Source organism: Vicia villosa, linkage group LG6 (genome assembly GCF_029867415.1).
Source record: "Vicia villosa cultivar HV-30 ecotype Madison, WI linkage group LG6, Vvil1.0, whole genome shotgun sequence".
NCBI lineage: Eukaryota > Viridiplantae > Streptophyta > Magnoliopsida > Fabales > Fabaceae > Vicia > Vicia villosa.
This window is the reverse complement of record NC_081185.1, coordinates 138,274,687-138,292,988: the sequence shown is the minus strand read 5'-3', so window position 1 is coordinate 138,292,988 and position 18,302 is coordinate 138,274,687.

Sequence of the window (18,302 nt, the reverse complement as noted above, 5' to 3'; positions counted from 1 at the left end):
TGCATGAAATTTATGCAACAGCAATCGGCAAAAGCAAACACTCATCAAGTTACTTCTTTTGACCGATTCAACCGCACGTTCAGTGTGCGCGAAACAATTGACCACAATGAGGGTTTGCCAAGACAACAATATAGGGTTCTTCTGGACGAGGATTGGTGCGACTGTGGAAGGTTTCAAGCTTTTCGTATGCCTTGCTCGCACGTCATAGCTGCATGTGCGTATGCGCACCGCGACGCAAAATCACTACTGTCTTCAATTTACAAGACCCGGACATTGCTCCGAGTTTACAGTGCTGCGTTTCTAGTGGTAGACAAGGAGGATTACTGGCCTGAGTATGATGGAGAGGTAGTTTGGCATAACGACGCAATGCGGCGAAAGAAAAAGGGTCGTCCCAATAGTACACGGATTAGAACCGAAATGGACGTCCACGACAAAATGGAACGAAAATGCAGCATTTGCCATCAGGTGGGGCATAATAGAAAAAGATGCCCTAGTCGTGGCTCAACCTCATGACAAGTTTAATTTACTCTGTATTTTTTTTTTACGACAATGTAACAGTTTCGCTTACCACCTCTTGTAACCTTTCCTCAGCCTTTCATCAATAAATTGTGCTTTAGTGAAAAACCGAAATCGACAACGCAAACATTATTTAGGGTTAGTAATAATTTTACGAACTCGATTTATCAGACGTTTTTACGAAAATAAAAGACCGGAATCAAAAACGGTGCGCGAAAATACACAAAGGGTTTTTTTTATAAAAAAAAACCCAACACATAGGAGCCATATGAAATGGCGCCTATGTGTTGGTCCATGAACTCATGCGCCAAACCAATTGGCTAGAAATATTTTGCCCTAAATTTTGTGTGTTTGCGCCAAATGGTTTGGCTTGCAACACATGAATGCGCCATTTCATTTGGCGCATCCACTCGTCTGGGGTCCCAAACCTAGACAGTTTGGTAAATACCCCGAAAACATGGTTTTTTTTTGTATTTTTTTATTAAACCTAGTTATTTAAAAAAAAAATCTATTAAAGGAGCACAAAACGTGCTAAACCCAATATAGTGGTAATACCTGATATGGATTACGGACCCCTTTTACAGACAGTGCTTTGCAATCATTTTCTTTTTTTGTTTAGAGCAATATCTATTATATTTATTATAATATATAAAAAGTAAAGTACCTGATAATTATAATTCAAGCCCTCTGACTAAACAACTAAAACCGTTCATATTCCATGGTTAAATTGGTCATTTTGTTGAATAACTCAACAATATTCATTTGACAATTAATGCTGTATGATGTGTCATATTTTAATTGGTATACTTCATTTTTATTTTTTTGGTTTTCTTATTATAATAGTTATATTATTTGTATATTATAATAGATAAATGTCATATTTTGTATTGAAATAATAATTTGGTATTAATACCTAACCAACTTAAAAATAACAATAGCTTGCTTGGAAAACCAAAAACACCACTACCGAAAAACTGCCTTTCCATTTCCCAATTCAGACTTTACTTTGTCTATTTTCTCAATAATTGTAAAGACACACGGGAAAATGAAAATAATTACCATATCTTCAAATTTCTTCTTTCTTTTCCTCTTTCATCTCCTTTTTTATTATTTGTCTTTTTCCTATCACAGTCTCCCTCCCTCTCTTCTTCGCACAACCAATGTGAACTTCAGCACATTTTAATTTCTTCCCCCACATCAAGATTAACTCCTCCGTCAATTTTTCAAAATTTTGATCCTATTGAGTTAATTGGATTTCATTTTCGATTGTATTAGTAAAGAATTTTGATTTTATACAGTTTGATTTTTTTTATTAAGAAAAATGAGGAAATAGTCCGGTGAAAGCGACGTGGTTGAGATGAAGGGATTGATGTTAGTGTTTGTGTTGCGGCGGATGGTGATTTTAAGGTGAGCGTTGGCTCCGCCGTTGGTCCTTTGAAAAGGTGATTTTTCATCCTGGTTATTATTCCGAACATTTAAGAGATCTACACTTTTAGAAAATTGACTACATTTCTTAGTTTTTGATTTTTTTGCTTCCATGATCTCTGTATATAATAGTGGCTTAACTTGTATGCACACCACCTATTTGATAAAATGTTTAAGAGCATCATTTTAGTAACTTGCAGTGTTGTTGGCCATGCTAAAATAATTATTACTTTGATAGTAGTATCAATTATTATGCACACCACCTTTTATGTTTTTTCATCTTTGCTAATAGATTTGTAGTTGTAATGGATATGTTTTAAATGTGTGTTTTTATATTTTGTTTGATATTATAGTTTTATTGGATCTGTTATCATTCTATGCTGAGGGGAAGAGAACAACAGAGAAGAATATGGATGAAGAAAGTGGTGGGGCTGGTGTATACTCCGAGAAAGACAAGAAGGGTGATGCTGCACATGTTCTAGCAAAGCAGTCGGTGTTTCCAAAAATAAAACAAGAAGAACATGAATATCAGAGAATCCTTCTGAAATTGAGAGATGTCAAAGATAAAAATAAGTTTATCATAGTCAATTTACAATAGAGGGGTTGGACATAAATACTTCTAAATCTTCTTTTGAAGATTAATTTTACATTCACATTTTATGCAGATATAGAAATGTACAATTTGACCACCTCTTTGAGGATTATGTTGTGATGATTTGATTTTTATTGGTTTTCATATTTGTTGCCGAAACTTCTTCTCTACAGTTCAGTAAATCTTTATTTGCTTTAAAGGGTTTGGCTAATTTGTTATTATTGTTGTTTCATTTGACCAGGTATATGCAAAGATTGTTCCTAAAATAATTCTGGAATTGGTTCAACTTTTCGATTCCATGTCCCAAGCTGCCGCTCTCCTTGGCGAAAGACGTCGAAGAATCCAGACGCACTTCCACTTTTCTCAGTATCGTTGGTTTTGGCAATGTTATAAGTTTCTTTTATTTGATCCACATTCAATTTAAATTTCTTATATTTATTCATATTGCATCAGATGCACGACAACAAATTTGAGGTTTAATTTATGTTTCTTAAATTTATTGTGTATAATTGAATGCCCTGTGGTTATTACATGTTTGTTTAATATAATAGCTTTATATAATGCTTTTAAACTATAATTATTATTTTCATTTTCAGCACTTAAACTTTAAGATTGTTTGAATTGAAATATTCCTTAATTTCTTCTATTTCGGTACATTTTATTCTACTTTATAATCTTTATTTTCATACTGAAAATTGAAATTTAACTTTTAATTAGGTGTTGCAAACATATGGAGGAGTTTTTCTCCAAAAGAAAGAACATAAACAGTTGCTTGAAGTTGTTCAAGAATTGCACAAGTATTGTGTGAAAGAGCCAGTGAAATGTCCTTTAATATTTGGAGGTGAATCCATATTTGCAGTTAAATCATACCAATTGTTTTGCTGAATATTTTAAACCATACCAAATAAATGTTATATTGCACATTAGATGTAACTCACAAATGCCACACGTTTGATTTGTTTTGAACCTTCAGCTCACAAATGCCACACGGTATTTTCTAAATTTACCATAAATAAGCCTATTGTGTATCTCTTAAGACCTAAACTATTCTTCCTCCAGATTGTAAGTTGCCAATACTCAGGTAGTATAAGCATCATAGATATATCGGTTCTATTTTCTGTTTCTTTTGAATATGTTGCCATTTTCGTTGTTTTGAATCATAGTATCATCCATTTGTGAAGCCATTTCCTCTGCGTCGATTTTAACGTAGTTTTTGTAACAGGTCTTTAGAAACATCAACGACGTGCCTAATTGAAGCGGTGAGTGACATCAACGACTCAAAGAATTTGAGGAAGATTGTTGTTCGTCGTAATCATATGTGTACTGTGACAAGTTCCTCCAACAAACAATACTATTTTACTTGAATCAAAAGTATAAGGATTATGGTTATTTTGTTCCTTTTATGTGTGTGATTATTGATGTATTAAATCAAGTATCAACATAAGATGATTTTAGAATATGGACTTAATTTTGGTTGTGTTGCAGGTATATTTAAGATTTCATTTTGTAGCAACCCTGTTTGAAATGTACTAGAATACTCAATAAAACAAATTTTTTCCTATGAACAAGAACTGAGACGTTTCCCTACTCTTAAAGCTGAGTTATTGGTTGCTTTGCTTTTGTTTAGTGGTGTAGAGATGAGGAAAGATGCTGGACCGAGGAGTGAGGCGCAGATTTATTGGGTTGTGGTTGATTTCAAAGGATGGTTTGATGTGTTTTCTTGGCTTGGATATCAAATTGAGATTGAATGAATTGTTTTCTGTGGTTGATTCCATGATAGCAGTGTTTGATAGAAGTTATAATAGTATTACAACTTTGATTTTACTGTTATAACTTTGATAGTAGTGTTTGATTTCATGATTTCACATGCAATATTGCTATCAAACAGTATTTCATGATTTTACAACTTTGATAGCAGTGTTTGATTTCATGATTTCACCAAGTTGTAATACTGTTATAATAGTATATACTTTGATAGTAGTGTTTAATTTTATGTTTTTTTTAACTTTTGAAATTATGTTATAACAGTATAACAACTTAGTTTTACAACTTCTAATTAATTATATAGTTTTGGTCTACAAGAAATATATAGTTTATTATAGAAAGTGTTTGATACATTGTATTACAAAAGTTTAATATCTATATAATTAATTAGTATTTAAAAATTACTTATGGTGATAATGTTAGGTTCTGATCAATATTCTTAGTTTTGATGATAATAAGGATATGAATTTTGTATGAGATAATGTGGTACTCTAATACACTGCAATTTCCCTTTCAGGAAATATATAAAGAGTATGCACAAATCAGCGCTCAGAAGCTTTGACTTAGAAGGTTCAGCATGCAACATCAGAACATGGTCTGGCAAGACATCAGAAGATGGTCAAAGCAGAATCAGAACATGGGTCTATGGAAGCATCAGAAGAACTTGAGTTCAGAAGCAGAAGCACTGAAGTTCTCATGGTATCACGCTCAGAAGCACTTCAAGGTCAGAAGACAAGAAGATGCTCTGCACCAAGCTGTTTGACTCTGATGATATTCAAATGTTGTATACACAAACATCAGATCAGAAGCAAGTACAAGATGGCAAGCTACGCTGACTGACAAAAGGAACGTTAGAAGCTATTAAAGGCAACGTCAGTAGACACAGCGTAAACAAGGCTCGAGGTAGTTGACAAAAGAGTGAAACATTAAATGCAATGCTGTACGGAATACGCAAAGCATTAAATGCTCCCAACGATCATCTTCTCAAGTGCCTATAAATATGAAGTTCTGATGAGAAGCAAGGTTACCGATTCTGACGAATTTTGTGAATACTAACTTGCTGAAACGCTGTTCAAATCAAAGCTCACAAACTTCATCTTCATCAAAGCTCACTACATTGCTGTTGTAATTTATTAGTGAGATTAAGCTTAAACTTTAAGAGAAATATCACTGTTGTGATTATAGCTTTTCAGAAGCATTATAATACTCTTAGAATTTGATTACATTAATTTGTAAGTAACTAGAGTGATCAAGTGTGATCAGGATACTCTAGAAAGTCTTAGCTTGTGTCTAAGCAGTTGTAATTAGAGTGATCACGTGGTGGTCAGGATACTCTAGAAAGTTTTAGCTTGTGTCTAAGCAATTGTTCCTGGAGTGATCATGTTGTGATCAGGATACTCTAGAAGACTTAGTCGTGGGCTAAGTGGAAAACCATTGTAATCTGTTGAGATTAGTGGATTAAATCCTCAGGTGAGGTAAATCACTCCAAGGGGGTGGACTGGAGTAGTTTAGTTAACAACGAACCAGGATAAAAATAACTGTGCAAATTGTTTTTATCGTTCAAGTTTTTAGACTACACTTATTCAAACCCCCCATTTCTAAGTGTTTTTCTATCCTTCAGATAAAGTGTAGTAGTCAATTTTGAATAGAATAAAATGTAACTTTTTATTTAGATTAAATGTCACTCTCTATTTGTCAAAAAAAATATCACTCTCTAAATTTTTTCTAATATTTTGGTTAGTTGAGTCGTCATTGATAATGCCACTTTTATGTGGAAAACATAATTATCAGATTTTTTTATTTTTTTTAGTATTGTTATAATTATAGGAATGAAATAATTAAAAGTGAGTTTTTAATTACTAATGGCATAACTATATTGGAATACGGGTAATGATACTACATGTTCCAATTTTAGGTTGAAAAAAATATTGAAATATAGCCATTTCAATGTTCAAATAAATAGGAATATATTTTATGTATTTAATACAAAAAATTACACATTTTAAATTGAATACAAAATCAATCACCATTATTATAAAATTAAATAATATTTATTGGTTATTATTATTATTAATTATTAATGTATATCATCAAAACAATTCATAAAACCATATATATATATATATATATATGGGGACGACTCAAGTGAGAACCCTTGGTTATTATGAGAAATGAGAACAATGAATCACGACCATTAAATTTTGATTTTATTGATTTTAATGGACTTGATTGGTTTCTCTTTCTAGAATCCTTAATATTTATTTTAAATCAACATAGAAAGAGAAATCAATCCAGTCCATTAAAATCAACAAAATCAAAATTTAATGGGCGTGATTCATTATTCTCATTTCTCATAATAACCAAGTGTTCTCACTTGAGTCGTCCCCTATATATATATATATATATATATATATATATATATATATATATATATATATATATATATATATATATATATATTGATCGCGACTTTACGTGTCTATAAATCTGATAACTGCAAGTGCACAGTCGTGTCGTGTAGTTTTAAAAGATATCGAATCCACAGGGACTATGAATCGATCTACCGTTATCTAAGGTTACTATGTAAAGCTAGGAGTACTAAAATTTCGATTGTTCCTAAGGGAAAGTGATTGTGAGAAAATAAAGAATAGTAATAAAAGATAGGTATCAGTATGTATTTCGTTTAACTACAGGTAATCCGAAGGTCCATTGGCTTTTGCATAATTAAATTAAAGATCTTTACTAATTCAATTGATTAAAAATCCTCGTCTCAAACTTTCGCTCTGTTGAGTCAGACTACTATCTTAATCCTAATGTACGCTTTCGCCATCCCATTAGATTTTAGAAGAGCTTTTTGGAAACAATGTAATTAATAAAATGCCTATTTTACGAGGTTGTTATCTATTTAAATCTCCTAATCTCAAACTTTCGCTCTGTTGACTCGGAACATGCTAATATCCCTAACGTACGCTTTCGCCATCCCGCTCGAGTGTAAAAACAATTTTTGAAAATAAATAAGTTCCAATTAGTTTTAATACGCTTTCGCCGTCCTTAAAACTAATGTCCTATGTCTACTATCCAGTTAAAGATCTCAAACTTTCGCTCTATTGATTTTAACCTTTGACCGTCCTAACCCCTCAAACTTTCGCTCTATTGGTTTTAAGACTTACTAATTAAACTAGACATATAAACCAAAAATAAGTGATAATTAATAAAACATAATTTAAGCCAATTTATTTCGGATCCCTACGGTTAACTTACTTTACATACCGACACCTTTAGTATTTTAGCCAGACATATTAATACGATTAAACATACATATATTGGTTCGGTTCATAATAATAAGCATATTAAATGGCATATAATATATCATGCAGATAAATAATATAAATAAGGCGGTAAATAAAAAACCTGAATTAAAATAAATCTGGATTGAATTGAATCTTGAAGTACTCGAACTTCCACCACAGGTTGGCTGGATCGTTCTTCGGAATTTAAATGGCAGAAAATAAAAACAAGGAAAATAAAGCGATAAATCTAACGTAAGGCTAGATCTATGAAAAGTTCACAACAATTTCCAGTGTAGAAATCGTTGTGAGAAAATAGACGGTTAAATGAAAACAGAATAATGAAAAGCAGTTCGCGGTACAATTTCGGCAGCACTTCGTTGGCAGGAAATCGGACACTTTGGACTGAAGTGACTGCCTCTATTTATAGGTGAGGCTTTGCAGTTGCTTTGCGTGAAAAACGGAACTTTTTGCAGACCAGGACTTGGAGACGTGCGTCTCCGATTCTTCAGGGAGACTGGGTGCGTGACTTGAGACGTGCGTCTCAAGTGGAGAATCTTCAGGGAAGTGGAGACGTGCGTCTCCCTTTCGCTGAGGTGGCAGAGACGTGCGTCTCTGCTTACTAGTGTGGCCTGGGCTGCTTTCCTTCGTGGGCTGGATTGCTCTTTTGGGCCTTTTTGGGTCCTAATTGCACCCTTCTTTCATTACAGCACCTCTTTTCGTCTTTTAAGCATAAATATTGGTCATTTAAGCTCGATTTTCTTTCCTTTTCGCAAATAGTCGTAATTGAAGTGTAAAACCTGAAACAAAGCAAATACACGCGTAATATCATAATAAATTGACATAATAAATGGAAAATGCTATAAATATCTATGGATTTTAGGCTAAATATACGATATAAAATCGTGTTATCAAATTCCCCCAGACTTGAACCTTTGCTTGTCCTCAAGCAAAATAAGAAGATAAAGATAAATGAAACACACTTCCGCCACGTCGTTCAGTCATACTTAACTACATAGTGTTCTTATTCGGAAGTAACGAATCTTTACAATAAACCTATAGTAACAACACTAAACAACTCCCAGTATGCATACCAATCCGAATCATGCCATTATAGCTCGACCTATTTGACTTGTCATCATGTTTCACCCTTTTCATTCGCGCGCAATCACATTAAGCCCATTATCTTGACACGCACATAGCAGAGTAGTCGGTTAGTGACTATGATCCTTCTCATGGAGTTCTGGCACAATATGTGGTATACTCCTTAGCATTCACTTGTAGATTGTGGGGAATCGGACAATAGTCCTTCCTACCAAGTTCATTACCAGATGACTTCTGAACCAATCGACAGTGAGTTTTTTTTTTTAAATTCTTTGTATATGAGATTTGCGACCGTTAGGTTAAATGATCTTGTGAGGATCACCTTACTTAGTAGGCACATTTCTTCTTATAGTTGAACACATAATTATTATGAGGATCATACACTTATATTCATCGACTCTCTGCGTAGTTTGTATCTAAGACGGTGCCGACTGCTAGGATAAACTACTAAGGGTTATTTCAAAACTTAAAGTCGATGGTTTTGGTATAACGGGTATTCAAATCGGTTATGTATACTCGGGGGTTTTAGAGTGTTGCGACTATAAGGATATTAACTTATTCAGTTTCGGTGCGTTTAGTGTTTGAGTAGCTTCGTATTTCGCGAACGTGTGGGGTTTTGCGTTTATCGTTTAGGAGCAAAATTTTTTTGTTATGGCTCAAGAAAATGGAAGAAATTGAAATAACTACGGAATTATACATATAAGACTTAAATTCCATAAATATTCTTTATTGAATTAGAAAAACATTACAAGGAAGGGAAATAACTGAAGGGAAAAATAAAACTAAAGGAAATAGGAAATAGAAATAATACGACTCCCCCAGACTTAGATGATGCAATGTCCTCAGTGCATAAGAACTACTCCTCATTGTTGCGGTTTCGAGAACTGCTCGCGCCTCTTGTACGAACACGGCGACGTCTATCAGGAGAGTCATTAACACGAATGTCAAGATCATGCAAATATGTGGCAATTTCAGCGTATTGACTTTCGTTCCTAATAGCATAGTCACGGTGCTCCTGTTGCATCTCTCGGATGAGCCTAATTGTTTCAGTTTGGTTTGTCTGCATAGCTTGAACGAGTTGATCTTGGCGTTGAATAGCAGCATACATGGCTTCAAGAGTGATAGGCGGAGGGTTGTTTTGAGGAGGTGGGTTGACATCAGCTTGCCCTTGGTTGAGTTCTTCTTCATTTGCATCCATAGGTTCATTAGGATGTTCTTGTTGGTCATCTTGAGGGTTGTCTTCAATAAGCCTCCAACGTTGAACATAACGGATGTTAATTCTTTCAGGACAAGGAAGGATGACATAAGGAATAGGAACTTTGTTGACGACCAAAGTGTATCGGCCATCATGGCGGGGTGAAACCAAGTGGGAATCGCGGCAGTAAGTGAGATCGAGTGACTGAGCAGGCTTCATGAGATGAGAGAGTGATAGGAGCTCGTCAGCAAGACCTAAAGCACAGGCCAAGGTAGTAATAATGCCTCCAAGCAAGAATGGATTTGTAGCGGGGGCGTTAACTAAACCTTGGATGTGTTGGAACATAAACGGTGCGGCATTGAAACGGATATTGTTAAGCGCACAGTAAAGGAAAAATAATTCATTTTGGTTTACCATGTGGTTGTTGGATCTTGCAAAAATAATATGCCCCAAGACACGTTGAAAATAACGTATAGCGGGGTTTTGAATGTGAGAAGCATGAAGAGCTCTCCAACCGGTAGGATTTTCTCCAGTGAGGTGGAACCAAAATTCAAAAGCGAGATCCTCCCAGGATCGACCATTGAGTTCTTGAAAGATTGAGCGGTGAGCAATTGGAGCATGATTAAAATGCAAATATGAAGCTACGACATCTTGATCTAGAGCATATTCACGGTTGAACATCCGGAATTGGATGCTACCGGTTGAGAATGGTTGAGTAGAGGGAGTGTCGTAGTTGAAGGAACTCAAAAATTCTAAGACGAGCGGCTCATAAGTAGGTACGGGTTCGGTACAAAGATGGTGGAGGCTAGATTTAGTGAGCAAACGGGTGACACCATCAATGAGACCCAAAGTTTCTAGACACTCGGTGTTCACAAATTTTGTGGGAACAACCGAACGTTCGTAGAAAGCAACATATTTTGTTCGTTGAGCATCATCTCGGAAGATAATGTTTGAAAGGTCGGGAGGTGGTCGCTCGGGACGCTCACCACGGATTAATGAACGTGGAGGCATGGTGAGTATGGAAATGAAAAATAGAGATGGTAGTAGAATTGTAGAAAAGAAATGGTATGAAGGTTGTGAAGAATAAGAGTGGTGGTGGTGTGGTTTTATAGTGAGGTTTGAAAATGGGGTGGTTAATGGAGAATTAAAATGGATTAATGGTGGTGGTTGAAGTTTGAATAGAATAGAAGAATGGGAAATGAATGGAGTTTAAGAGGTGAATGATGGAGGATGAATGAGGTTAATGGAGTTTAAATGGAATAAATAGGGGAAGAATGAGGAGAATGAATTTTGAAATTCAAATTCAAAATTCAAGAGGGAGAGAAGAGTGGTCTGCGTGGTCAAATGCAGACTGCTAGCCTTGGGAGACGTGCGTCTCAGGCAGTCAGTCTGCTGGGGCAGAGCATGGAGACGTGCGTCTCCTGTCCCTTGTTTCGTGTCAGCCGGCCCCACACAGATGGAGACGGGCGTCTCCTGTTGCAGGCAGGTGGGTCACGCATGCAAGTGACCAGACAGTGCTGACAGATACCATTAACAGCAAAAAGTGTCCATCAGTTCAGAACAATGTCTTATTTTAATACTATTAACAGCAAAGAGTGATAGCCAGGCAAATATATATAGCAGTTAATAGCAGTGTATTATAACACAACAGCAGTAGTGAATAAAATATTGCATTTTAAAATTAAATCAGTACTGAGTGTTAACAATAGCAGAATGGAAAAGTGCAGAAAAAAATGAAAATCTAAACTAGAAATAGAAATTGCTAAAACTAGAAATAAAAATCTAATAATCTAATACGGTAACATCTAGCCACGTCTATTGTTGTTTTGATTAGACTGAATGTGTTTGAAAACTTCGTCGAACTGAGCATTGACGGTGTCGATGAAATCGAAGAAATGCATTTGCAAAGTGTGAAGCTCGTTGCGCACATGTTGTACATCTTGTTGTAGTGCATTGATTGCTTGTTCGTGCGTGTTCAGATTGGGCATCCTTTGATTTACCGATGCGGTGGACGTAGCGGGTTGTTGTGGCTCGAGTTCGACATCAGTCATGTCAACAGTGTATTCATCAGCAGAATCTTCAGAAGGTGTCTCAGGCTCGTACTCGGGTATAGGCTCGTCTTCTGATAATGGTTCATATTCAGGAATCGGTTCATCAACAGGAAGAGGTTCATAGTATCCAGGAGGTGTTTCAGGTTCAGATTCGGATGCAGGCATTTCCTCATCAACATGTTCATAAGCTTGAGGAGTTTCAGGTGAGGGCTCTCTCTCAGGAATCTGACCATAGTAAAGCCAGTTGGCAGGGTTGTGCACACTTGTCCTAGGATTCGGTAAGGTGAACTGATACCAAACTTTGTTATCAATGAGCAATTCAAACCGATGAGGTCCAAGATTACCGATGATACCCCGATTAAAGCAGAAATTGATGTCCATAGAGGTATGGGTACCAAAAGGTGTCAATCTAAGCAAAGGTACTCTCATTCCTATGGCATTAGCAATCATAGTGACAAATCCGCCAATCCTAATGGGTGAAACTTCGTCTTGCGTGATGCGCTCGAAGTTTGTTAGCATGAATGCGATGGCATTGACCGGGCGATTCTGAGAGGAGCAGAACATGATGAATAACTCTTCTCTAGTAACTTCAGTGACATTATCAGGCTTTCCAAAAATGTAGTGAGCAAGGATCTTGTGAAAGTAGCGGAAAGCAGGATTGTGGATATTCTCAGACTGAAATTCATTCTCTTCAGGGTTATCATTTCCAGTGATTTTCCCCCAGAATTTTTCCAGCTCCCAGTATGGAAGGTTTTCTTCAGCTACTTTGGCATATGCATCGGGACCATGAGGTAGTTCTAACATTTTAGCAAAGTCTCCCATGCAAAAGTTAAATTCCATTCCAAAGAGTCGAAAAAGGATGACTCCTTTCTTCAGTCCTTGTCCACTGTTTGGAAGATAGGTCAGTGAGCTCAAAAATTCCAAAGTGAGTTTCCGGTAGGTATTAAACTTGCGGAACAAGTGGTAACCAGTCCAACCGACTTGGTTAAGCAGGTGCAAAACGCTTTCTTGGATGCCAAGTCGTATCATAGTCGATTGGTCAGGGTAGCAAGTCAGATCTATTTGTCTTTCAGCCAGCTTGTTGAATCTTGCTTCTTGTCCTCTCCCACGGAACACAACTTCCATATTATCAACTCCTTCCATCGTAGTTAGTAGTTAATTGAAAAACCTAGAAGTTGAAAATATTAGGATAAGTTAGAATTAGGCTAGTGTTTATTTAAAATAAAATAAAAAGTTAAAATTAAGCTTAGGTAACAAGTTATAATAATAGATATAATTATAACGGAAATATTTTCTCAAATCAAGATAGTAGTTATAATTATAATAATTATTATAAGATATATGAAAAATCAAAAATGATTAAAATTAAAATTAAAAATAGAATAAAGTTTTGAAAATGAAAAATAAAAATAAAAAATTAGAAAAATTAAAGTTTTAATAAATAAAATAGAAGAATAAATAAATGTGGGTTGTCTCCCACCAAGCGCTTTGTTTAATGTCGTAAGCTCGACGATTTAAAAATAGAAAACTATTTTTTCGAAAGAGCGGGCAGTTCGTCAAGTTTAAAAACTTCGATGTTTTCATCGTATTCGAGATGATGGTAATACTTAAGACGTTGCCCATTTACGACAAAAGGTTTGACGGTTTCTCCTTTGATTTCTATCGCTCCACTCGGAAATATGTTAGTTATTTCGAAAGGGCCAGACCATCTAGATCGTAACTTACCAGGAAATAATTTTAGTCTAGAATTAAATAAGAGCACTTTATCGCCTATGCTAAAATTTTTCCTAGATATACGCTTGTCGTGCCATTTTTTCGTCCGCTCTTTATAGATTTTGGCGTTTTCGTAAGCGTCTTGTCTAAGTTCTTCTAATTCGTTTATGTCTAGAAGTCGTTTCTCACCAGCGGCAGTGTAGTTTAGGTTTAAGTTCTTAATGGCCCAATAGGCTTTATGTTCTAACTCTACTGGTAGGTGGCATGATTTTCCATAAACGAGTTTGAATGGGGTAGTTCCTATTGGAGTTTTGAAAGCTGTTCTATAAGCCCATAAAGCTTCATTTAGCTTGGTTGACCAATCTTTCCTAGATATAGCAACAGTTTTCTCCAATATTTGTTTTATTTCGCGGTTAGATACTTCTACTTGACCGCTTGTTTGTGGATGGTATGGTGTGGCTATTCGATGATTTACTCCATATTTTCGAAGGAGTTTCTCAAGTATTCTTGAAATGAAATGGGAACCACCATCGCTAATTACCAATCTTGGCACACCGAACCTAGGAAAAATGACGTTTTTGAAAAGTTTAATAACTACTCGTGTATCGTTCGTAGGGGAAGCAATAGCTTCTATCCATTTTGAAACGTAATCGACGGCTACGAGTATATATTGATTTCCAAACGATGACGGAAACGGTCCCATGAAGTCTATTCCCCAGACGTCAAATATTTCTACTTCTAGAATGCCTTTTTGAGGCATTTCATCGCGTCTTGAAATGTTTCCTGTTCGTTGGCATCTATCACAGCTTAGTATAGCAAAATGGACGTCTTTCCACAGGTTGGGCCAGAAAAGTCCAGATTGAAGGATTTTGGCGCAGGTTCTAGATGTGCTATGGTGTCCTCCACACGGTGCAGAATGACAATGTGTTATTATGCTTCTTATCTCTTCCTCGGGTACACAACGTCTAAAGATTCCATCGGGGCCTCTTTTGAAAAGGAGTGGGTCGTCCCAATAGTAATGTTTTAGGTCATGGAAGAATTTCTTCTTCTGTTGGTAGCTTAGATCAGGAGGAAGCACACCAGCAGCTAGGTAATTTACGAAATCTGCATACCAAGGTGCGTCAGATCGGGCTAAGGCTATTTCAGCTAATTTCTCAGTTTCAGAGTTTGGACGGTATGGTTCGAATTCATTTGCTTCTAATTGGGCGATGAGTCTTTCATAAGGGAAATCATCGTCAATTGGTACTTGTTCGGGTTTCAGATTTTCCAATCGAGAGAGGTGATCTGCTACGACATTTTCAGTGCCTTTCTTATCTTTAATTTCTAGGTCGAATTCTTGCAGTAACAAGATCCATCTCAAAAGTCTTGGTTTAGCGTCCTTTTTGGTTAGGAGGTACCTAATGGCGGCGTGGTCAGTGTATATGATTATTTTGGCTCCTACCAGGTAAGAACGGAATTTGTCTAATGCGAATACGACAGCTAATAATTCTTTTTCTGTCGTGGCATAATTCATCTGAGCTTCGTCTAGGGTTCTACTTGCATAATATATGACATGTAGTTTCTTATCCTTTCTTTGTCCTAGAACGGCTCCTACAGCATAATCACTTGCGTCACACATTATTTCGAAAGGCTCATTCCAGTCGGGAGGTTGCATGATTGGCGCAGAGATCAATGCTTGTTTAAACGTTTGAAATGCTTCAGTGCATTTATCGGTGAAAATAAATTCGGCGTCTTTCATGAGTAATTCAGTTAAGGGTTTGGTTATTTTAGAGAAATCCTTAATGAAGCGTCGGTAAAAACCAGCATGTCCCAGAAAACTTCTTATTTCTCTAACGGTTTTGGGAGGTTGAAGGTTTTCGATAATTTCGATTTTTGCTTTATCAACTTCGATTCCTCTATCGGATACGATGTGTCCAAGTACAATTCCTTGTCGAACCATGAAATGGCATTTTTCCCAATTAAGGACTAGGTTTACGCTTACGCATCGTCTAAGCACCATTTCAAGGTTTTCTAAACATGTTTCAAAACTTCTTCCACAGACAGAGAAGTCGTCCATAAAGACCTCCATTATTCCATCTAGGAAGTCGGCAAATATTGCCATCATGCATCTTTGGAAGGTCGCGGGTGCATTGCAGAGTCCAAAAGGCATTCGTCTATAAGCGAATGTACCATAAGGACAGGTGAATGTGGTCTTCTCTTGGTCGTCAGGGTGGATAGGAATTTGGAAAAATCCGGAGTATCCATCCAGATAACAAAAATGTGAGTGTTTAGCTAAGCGTTCGAGCATTTGATCTATGAAAGGTAGAGGGAAATGGTCTTTTCGGGTAGCTTTATTTAGCTTCCTATAGTCAATGCACATTCTCCATCCAGTTTGGGTACGTTGTGCTACAGATTCTCCTTTTGCATTAGTGATTACAGTGACTCCTCCTTTCTTTGGTACGACGTGAACGGGGCTAACCCATTTACTATCGGATATAGGATATATTATTCCAGCTTCTAGCAGTTTTTGGATTTCCTTTTTAACCACATCGCTCATAATAGGATTTATTCGCCTTTGATGTTCCCTAGAGGTTTTACTATCGTCTTCGAGCATAATGCGGTGCATACACAGAGAAGGGCTTATACCTTTCAGATCTGATATGTTGTATCCTAAAGCGGTAGGGTATTTTCTTAGGACATTAAGTAATTTTTCAGTCTCGGTTCGTCCTAAGTTGGCGTTCACTATAACTGGTCGGTTTAGTTCTTCGTCTAGAAATTCGTATCTAAGATCGGTAGGGAGTGTCTTCAGCTCTATAGCAGGTTTCTTAGGTCCAGGTATAGGATCAGGGGTTAAAGCTAAGCATTCACTCAGGTGGTTATCTTGATATTCCTCACGCCAGTTGTCATCTTCAAAAATTGGCGGCATAGGAATTCTTAGGGTTTCGGTTTCCTTATTTGGTTCGGATTTTATTTCCTTGACACACTCGTCGATTATGTCAGCAGAACAGCATGTGTCAATTATAGAAGGTGCTTTTAGGAATTGGGAAAGGATAAATTCTATTTTCTCTTCTCCTACTTCGAAAGTAGGCTTTCCTCGCTTTACATCTATAATTGCACCAGCGGTTGCTAAAAATGGTCTTCCTAATATGATCGGGATGTTAGAATCTTCTTGGATATCCATAATGATGAAATCAGTCGGGATGTAGAATTGACCTACACGAACAGGGATATTCTCTAACATTCCTACAGGATATTTAACTGAACGGTCTGCTAGTTGAAGAGACATTCTTGTTGCTTTAAGCTCACCTAGATTGAGTTTCTTACAGGTCGAAAGAGGCATCAAACTAACACTAGCTCCTAGATCGCACAAGGCTTTCTCTATGATGGTTTTTCCGATTACGCAGGGTATAGAGAAACTACCAGGGTCTTTCAGTTTTGGAGGCATGTTGTTTTGGATGATAGCGCTACATTCAGCGGTAAGCGTTATAGTTTCGTTATCCTCGAGTTTCTTTTTGTTTGATAAGATTTCTTTTAAGAACTTAGCGTACGAAGGCATCTCAGTTATGGCTTCTGTGAATGGTATGGTTATGTTTAATTGCTTCAGAAGTTCTACAAATCTTTTAAATTGCGCTTCGGTTTTTGATTTGGCTAATCTTTGAGGGTAAGGAATTGGTGGCTTATAAGGTGGTGGTGGAACATAAGGTTTCTCTTTTTCGGGTTCCACTTCGTTATTGTTCTCTTTAGTCTTAGCAGTTTGTTCGTCGGTTGTTTTCTTTTGGGTTTCCTTTGGCTCTTGTTGTGACATGGGTACGTTTTGGGTTCTAGGATCTATGGGTCCATCGTAATTAGTTCCACTTCGTAGTGTTATCGCGTTCGCATGTCCTTTAGGATTAGGTTGTGGTTGAGCAGGAAACGTGCCAGCAGGGGCAGCAGTAGGTGCTTGTTGTTGAGCTACTTGTGAGATTTGAGTTTCTAACATTTTGTTATGCGTAGCTAAAGCATCTACTTTGTTCGATAGTTGTTTTAGTTGCTCGCTATTGTGGATGTTTTGATTCAGGAAGTCTTTATTGGTTTGTTGTTGGGAAGCTATAAAGTTCTCCATCATGATTTCTAGGTTTGACTTCCTAGGGGTGTTTTGAGCAGCTACAGGCGCTTTTTGGTAGCCAGGTGGTACAGCAGGTGCTTGTCCAGGCGCGTACAACGCATTGTTGTTTTTATAAGAAAAGTTCGGGTGGTTTTTCCATCCAGGGTTGTACGTGTTAGAATAAGGGTTTCCTTGAGCGTAATTTACTTGATCAGATGGGACTCCAGTCAAGAGTTGGCATTCAGCAACTACATGCCCAGTCAATCCACAAATCTCGCAGTTAGGTGCTACAGCGGCAGCGGTGGCTGAAGGAGTGATGGTTAAATTCTCGATCTTTTGAGTTAAAGCGTCTACTTCAGCGTTAACGCGGTCTATACCACTAATTTCGTACATTCCTCCTTTGGTTTGGGCTTTCTCTAGAGCGGCGCGTTCTCCTCCCCATTGGTAATGGTTTTGTGCCATGTTCTCTATGAGTTTGTATGCTTCATCATGGGGTTTGTCCATTAATGCTCCGCCAGCAGCGGCATCTATAGTCATTTTAGTGTTATATAAGAGACCACCATAAAAGGTATGGATGATCAGCCATGGTTCG